The sequence below is a fragment of the Saimiri boliviensis genome, chromosome 14 (assembly GCF_048565385.1).
Source record: "Saimiri boliviensis isolate mSaiBol1 chromosome 14, mSaiBol1.pri, whole genome shotgun sequence".
NCBI lineage: Eukaryota > Metazoa > Chordata > Mammalia > Primates > Cebidae > Saimiri > Saimiri boliviensis.
The window spans coordinates 1,328,914-1,335,222 of NC_133462.1; the positions used below are offsets into that span (position 1 = coordinate 1,328,914).

At 44.0% G+C, this 6,309-nt stretch overlaps 2 protein-coding genes across 2 annotated transcripts in view; both read right to left on the minus strand.

Annotated features, from left to right (window-relative positions):
- LOC101048742 (uncharacterized) overlaps window positions 1-6,309 on the minus strand; it is a 264,023-nt gene that overhangs the window by 217,553 nt on the left and 40,161 nt on the right.
- ZIK1 (zinc finger protein interacting with K protein 1) overlaps window positions 1-6,309 on the minus strand; it is a 93,873-nt gene that overhangs the window by 47,429 nt on the left and 40,135 nt on the right. The window lies entirely within an intron of this gene.

The window sequence follows — 6,309 nt, forward strand, 5'->3', positions numbered from 1 at the left end:
AAAAGGTTTTTATCTCAGTCAACTGAACTACTTTTCTCCACTCTGTCTTGCCAATCTTTGTGCATGCATGAAAGGCTCTAGGATGACTTCTGATGGCCTGGGACTCCTTGGGAAAACAGACAAGGTGCCACAGAGTCCATTTTGGGAGAAATCCCTGTTTCCCTCATGGAACCCCAAGAATTAGAGATGGATAAATCCCTCACAAAAATTGTTTTTGCCTTCAAGCTGTGCTTGTCTATGAGGCCCCAGAAACTATCCTATTCTTTTTTTCCGAGGGAGAGTTTTGCACCTGTTGCCCAGGCTGGAGTGCAATGGCATGATATCAGCTCACTACAACCTCTACCTCCTGGGTCCAAGCAATTCTCCTGCCTCAGCCTCCTGAGTAGTAGGGATTACAGGCATGCACCACCATGACTAGCTAATTTTTTGTATTTTTAGTAGAGACGGGGTTTCACCATGTTAGCCAGGCTGGTCTCAAACTTCTGACCTCAGGTGATCCACCTGCCTCAGCCTCCCAAAGTGCTAAGACTACAGTTATGAGCCACAGTGCCAGGCCCCTAGCCTTATACTTAAAGGGCTCCACCCTGAGCTGCCAGATCTTCTATCTGTCTGTGTAGTCATATATGTGTTATGTGTGTAATAGCTATAAAAAAGAGCTCTAATTGATTGGCCTATAAGCACTTAGATAAAATTTATTTTCTTTTTCTTTTTTTTCACGAGTAGAATCTCTTAAGATAAAATTTATTTTAAAAGAAACTGGCCAGGTGCAGTGGCTCATGCCTGTAATCCCAGCACTTTGGGAGGCCAAGGCAGGTGTATCATGAGGTCAGGAGATTGAGACCACCCTGGCCAACATGGTGAAACCCCATCACTACGAAAAATGTAAAAATCAGCTGGGCATGGTGGTGAATGCCTCTTAGTTCATGTGACCTTAATCTTTAAAAATAAAACAAGTGGCCGGGCGCGGTGGCTAAAGCCTGTAATCCCAGCACTTTGGGAGGCCGAGGCGGGTGGATCACAAGGTCAAGAGATCGAGACCATCCTGGTCAACATGGTGAAACCCCGTCTCTATTAAAAATACAAAAAATTAGCTGGGCATGGTGGTGCGTGCCTGTAATCCCAGCTACTCAGGAGGCTGAGGCAGGAGAATTGCCTGAACCCAGGAGGCGGAGGTTGCGGTGAGCCGAGATCGCGCCATTGCACTCCAGCCTGGGTAACAAGAGCGAAACTCCGTCTCAAAATAAAATAAAATAAAATAAAACAAGTTTGGGCCGGGTGCGGTGGCTCAAGCCTGTAATCCCAGCACTTTGGGAGGCCAAGGTGGGTGCATCACGAGGTCAAGAGATCGAGACCATGCTGGTCAACATGTTGAAACCCCGTCTCTACTAAAAATACAAAAAATTAGCTGGGCATGGTGGTGCGTGCCTGTAATCCCAGCTACTCAGGAGGCTGAGGCAGGAGAATTGCTTGAACCCAGGAGGCGGAGGTTGCGGTGAGCCGAGATGGTGCCATTGCACTCCAGCCTGGGTAACAAGAGTGAAACTCTGCCTCAAAAAAAAAAAAATAATAATAATAATAAATAAAAATTAAAAAAAAAATAAAACAAGTTTGACATGTAGGTTTGAGAGCTAGTTTCCCCACTTGCTGCCTGAATGAATTCCCTGAGCTTCTCTTACCTCAGGTACAATAAAGGAGAAAATAGTTATATAAGTATAACCAAGCATGTATTATAAACAATACAGCAATTTAAAATTATCGGCCGGGCGCGGTGGCTCAAGCCTGTAATCCCAGCACTTTGGGAGGCCGAGGTGGGTGGATCACGAGGCCAAGAGATCGAGACCATCCTGGTCAACATGGTGAAACCCCGTCTCTATTAAAGATACAAAAAATTAGCTGAGCATGGTGGCACGTGCCTGTAATCCCAGCTACTCAGGAGGCTGAGGCAGGAGAATTGCCTGAACCCAGGAGTTGGAGGTTGCGGTGAGCCGAGATCGCGCCATTGCACTCCAGCCTGGGTAACAAGAGCGAAACTCCGTCTCAAAAAAATAAAATAAAATAAAATAAATAAAAATAAAAATAAAAATAAAACAATTTTAGGGATTATTGCTAAAATACAAACATATTCAAGATATAAATATGTGGTCTAAATTATGCTTGCCATATACTAGGTTTGCTAAGTGTTTTCAGGTTGTAAACTGCTGCTTTGGCCTTTAAGAATTTTTCAACTTCTTCACAATGGGTAAGGTCTGGGAACATATGGAAGTAACCACGCCCCTAACTTATTCTGGAAGGAGTTAAACTTTATCTGCACCTAGCACATAATTAAAACAACTTAACAAGTTTTACCTTAAAGTTAAATATTGCTAAGTGGTAGGGCAGAGCACAGTGGCTCATGCCTGTGGTCCCAGAATTTTGGGAGTCCAAGGAGCGCGTATCACGAGGTCAGGAGTTTGAGACCATCCTGGCTAAGGTAGTGAAAACCCATCTCTACTAAAAATACACAAAATTAGCCGGGCGTGGTAGCACGTGACTGTAGTCCCAGCTACTTGGGAGGCTGAGGCAGGAGAATTGCTTGAACCCAGGAGGCAGGGATTGTAGTGAGCTGAGATCATGCCACTGCACTCCAGCCTGGGTGACAGCGCAATTCTGTCTGAAAAAAAAAAAAAAATTGCTAAGTTGCCATTCAAACTACTGAAATAGATTTACATGCAAGGTGTGTAAAAACAGTAAAATGTGTTTTTCATTAAAAAGTTATAAGAAGGCATGGAAATGTACATTTTGCCTAGGGATAAACGATTGTCTTAAAGTAGGTAAAATACAGCTGAAGGTTTAGGCAAATTGGGAGAAAATTATAAGAATTAATCTTGCAAAGGAAACTCTGTGAACATATATTGACTAAATTCAAAAGGGTTATTATATGGTTTCCTGTAAATTGAGCACTGATAAAAATAACTCTTTTTTTTAATTTTTTGACGGAGTCTCACTCTGCTTCCAGGTTGGAGTGCAGTGGGGTGATCCTGGCCCACTGCAACCTCCACCTTCTGGGTTCAAGCAATTCTCCTGCCTCAGCCTCCTGAGTAGCTGGGACTACAGGGACAGGGTTTCACCATGTTGGCCAGGATGGTCTCGATCTCTTGACCTTGTGATCCACCCACCTCAGCCTCCAAAAATGCTGGGGTTACAGGCATAAGCCACCACACCCGGCCACAAAGAATGCTCAATGCACTAGTCTACTCTTTAGCAACATTTGTAAAGGGTTAAAAAAGGTTTGTGAAAATCTCACCTCATTGTCAAACTGATTAAGATTGGACAGATTTGCTGATAAAGTTTCACTAAAAATTGGAGTTAACATTAATAGTAGACTAATGCAAGGGTAAAATCTGGCTTTCTCCCTCTTGAACATGATTTTCATGTAACAGTAAAGGCTAATGAAAGATTTTTGCTTTTTCAGATTTGTGAGTCATTTTGGCAAAATAAATAAGTAATTTGGAATTCGATTACATAACATCAAATATTTTAAACCTGTTAACATGTTTAACAGGTTTCCACAAATCTATTGTCTTTCCTGACACCTAGCTTTTGGATGCTACAGAGGGCCCCTGGGGCATCCAGAAGAGAGGTAAACAGGATTATCTGACATGTTTAGATACAAGGGATTGCCAAAATGATGTCCAATCTTCTTCAGGTTATATTTTGGTAAATATTATTCATATATGTTCCAAAATTGCATGGGATTTTGAAAATTCTATTGTCTAAGTATTTGCTATCAATCCCAATTAAGGCTGTTATGTTAAGTTATTGCAAACCATAGAGATAACAAAATTCTTTTGTCAATCATATATTTGACTAACCACTCTGGACATTTTGTCATTTACAGACAATTGTTGTCTCTTCAAATATGGTTAATAATTAGCTGTAGGACTTTAATAGGTATTCCCAAATGCAGGTTTCTGATAACAGAAAAACATACAGGACTCAGGAAAAGCTAAAATGTTTATAAATATCAAGCAGAACAAGAGTTAACAAAATAGACTGAACTAATAGAAAAACTGAAATAATCTTTTTGACTTTTGCTTGGAACATTGCTGATCCTTGTTTTGTTTTTCAGAGTCAAGGAAACTTCTGTTGAGCTAGCTACAGCCTTTAACAATTGAATAAGGTTTACTCCTGTTAACACAATTTGTAACATGTTTGTTTCTCTTTGCCTTATCGGTTCTTTAAGGACCACTGCAACATGGCCTTGGGAATTATACTTCAAGAAGCCTATAAGATTAAAGGATGTTTATACTCACAGTGATATAGGAATAACACTGGGTGGTTGCAGCAGGATGGAAAAACTCAAACTACAACTGAAAACAAGAACTAGGCAAATAAACCAGAGGATAACAGAAAACCCAAAATGAGAGAGAGAATGGCCAAAATCTCCGTCAGGATGACATGTCCATGACTCTTCTGGGCAAACCCAAACGAGAGAGAAAGGGGGCGATAACCAGGTGGGTCCCTGAATTTCCCTCCTTTTCCCGAACACCTAATAATTATTCCACTCACTAATTAAAGAAACACCCACAAAATAGGAATGCTGCGTGGTCACAGGAGGAGGAGGAAAACATCAAGCTCATAAATTAGCTACACCAACAAGAAGACTGGGCTGATGAGACCTTAACAAACACGACGGAGGCTAGGCTACTCCATGACGCTAGATTTGATCGATTTCCTACCCTAGACCTAATTATACACTCATTACTACATTAAATCACACACCTACCAGTGCCAGGAAGATTCAAGCATGCCCACATTTAGTATAAAAATGCCTGGCACCTCAATTCTGAGAAATTTCCACCTTTTCCTAGAAAACCTTACGATTATTCCACCTCCTAATAGAAGAGCCCATAAAATTAGAAATCCAAACTCCACTGTGCCTGACACACTCTCCTGCGTACGTCCGCACTTCTCTCTTCTCTTGGGGAAAGCACACTCTTCTCAAAAATGTGTACTTTCTTTTCCCAATAAAAGCCTCCTGCCAGCCGGGCGCGGTGGCTCAAGCCTGTAATCCCAGCACTTTGGGAGGCCGAGGCGGGTGGATCACGAGGTCGAGAGATCGAGACCAACCTGGTCAACATGGTGAAACCTCGTCTCTACTAAAAATACAAAAAATTAGGCCGGGCTTGGTGGCTCAAGCCTGTAATCCCAGCACTTTGGGAGGCTGAGGCGGGTGGATCACGAGGTCAACAGATCGAGACCATCCTGGTCAACATGGTGAAACCCCGTCTCTACTAAAAAATACAAAAAACTAGCTGGGCGTGGTGGCTCGTGCCTGTAATCCCAGCTACTTAGGAGGCTGAGGCAGGAGAATTGCCTGAGCCCAGGAGGCGGAGGTTGCGGTGAGCCGAGATCGCGCCATTGCACTCCAGCCTGGGTAACAAGAGCGAAACTCCGTCTCAAAAAAAAAAAAAAATTTTTTTTTTTTTTTTCTTCTGGCTGGGTGCGGTGGCTCAAGCCTGTAATCCCAGCACTTTGGGAGGCCGAGGCGGGTGGATCACAAGGTCAAGAGATCGAGACCAACCTGGTCAACATGGTGAAACCCCGTCTCTACTAAAAATACAAAAAATTAGCTGGGCATGGTGGTGCGTGCCTGTAATCCCAGCTACTCAGGAGGCTGAGGCAGGAGATTTGCCTGAACCCAGGAGGCGGAGGTTGCGGTGAGCTGAGATCGCGCCATTGCACTCCAGCCTGGGTAACAAGAGCGAAACTCCGTCTCAAAAAAAAAAAAAAAAAAAAGCCTCCTGCCTTTGGCTTCATTTTGACTCCTTCCTGAATTCTTTCTCGCTATGGTGTCAAGAAGCTGGACTCGGGAAGCGGGTGGGGTCTCATGGCCCGTGGAGACCCCCCTGAGCCCTAGGAACACTGGTCCCCGCAGAGGGAACCCCGTGAACCAGTCCCGGGAGTGGCTCCCCGCAGGAAGCCGGGATCCAGATCGACTGCAGTCCCAGTGATGGTGCCTGTATTCGGGTCAGGGTGGAGGAGGACGCAATAACCAGGCGAAGATTTTACCGGTACATGGGAATGTCACTGGGTCACTCAGAGGAGGCAAACAGGGAACCTCGTGGCAGGGCCCCCTTTATCAAACGTGTACCTGCGCGTCTGGGCGAGTGCTCACAGCTGCTTGTAGGGACATTGAGGCATCCGAACAATAGGAAGTTTAAAAAATTTACAATCCAGTGTGTACACCTGCTCCCCTAAGATCATCTGAGATACACAGAATCATGGTGTGCAATAAAAAAAGAGCCAATCCTGGCCCGTCGCGGGACA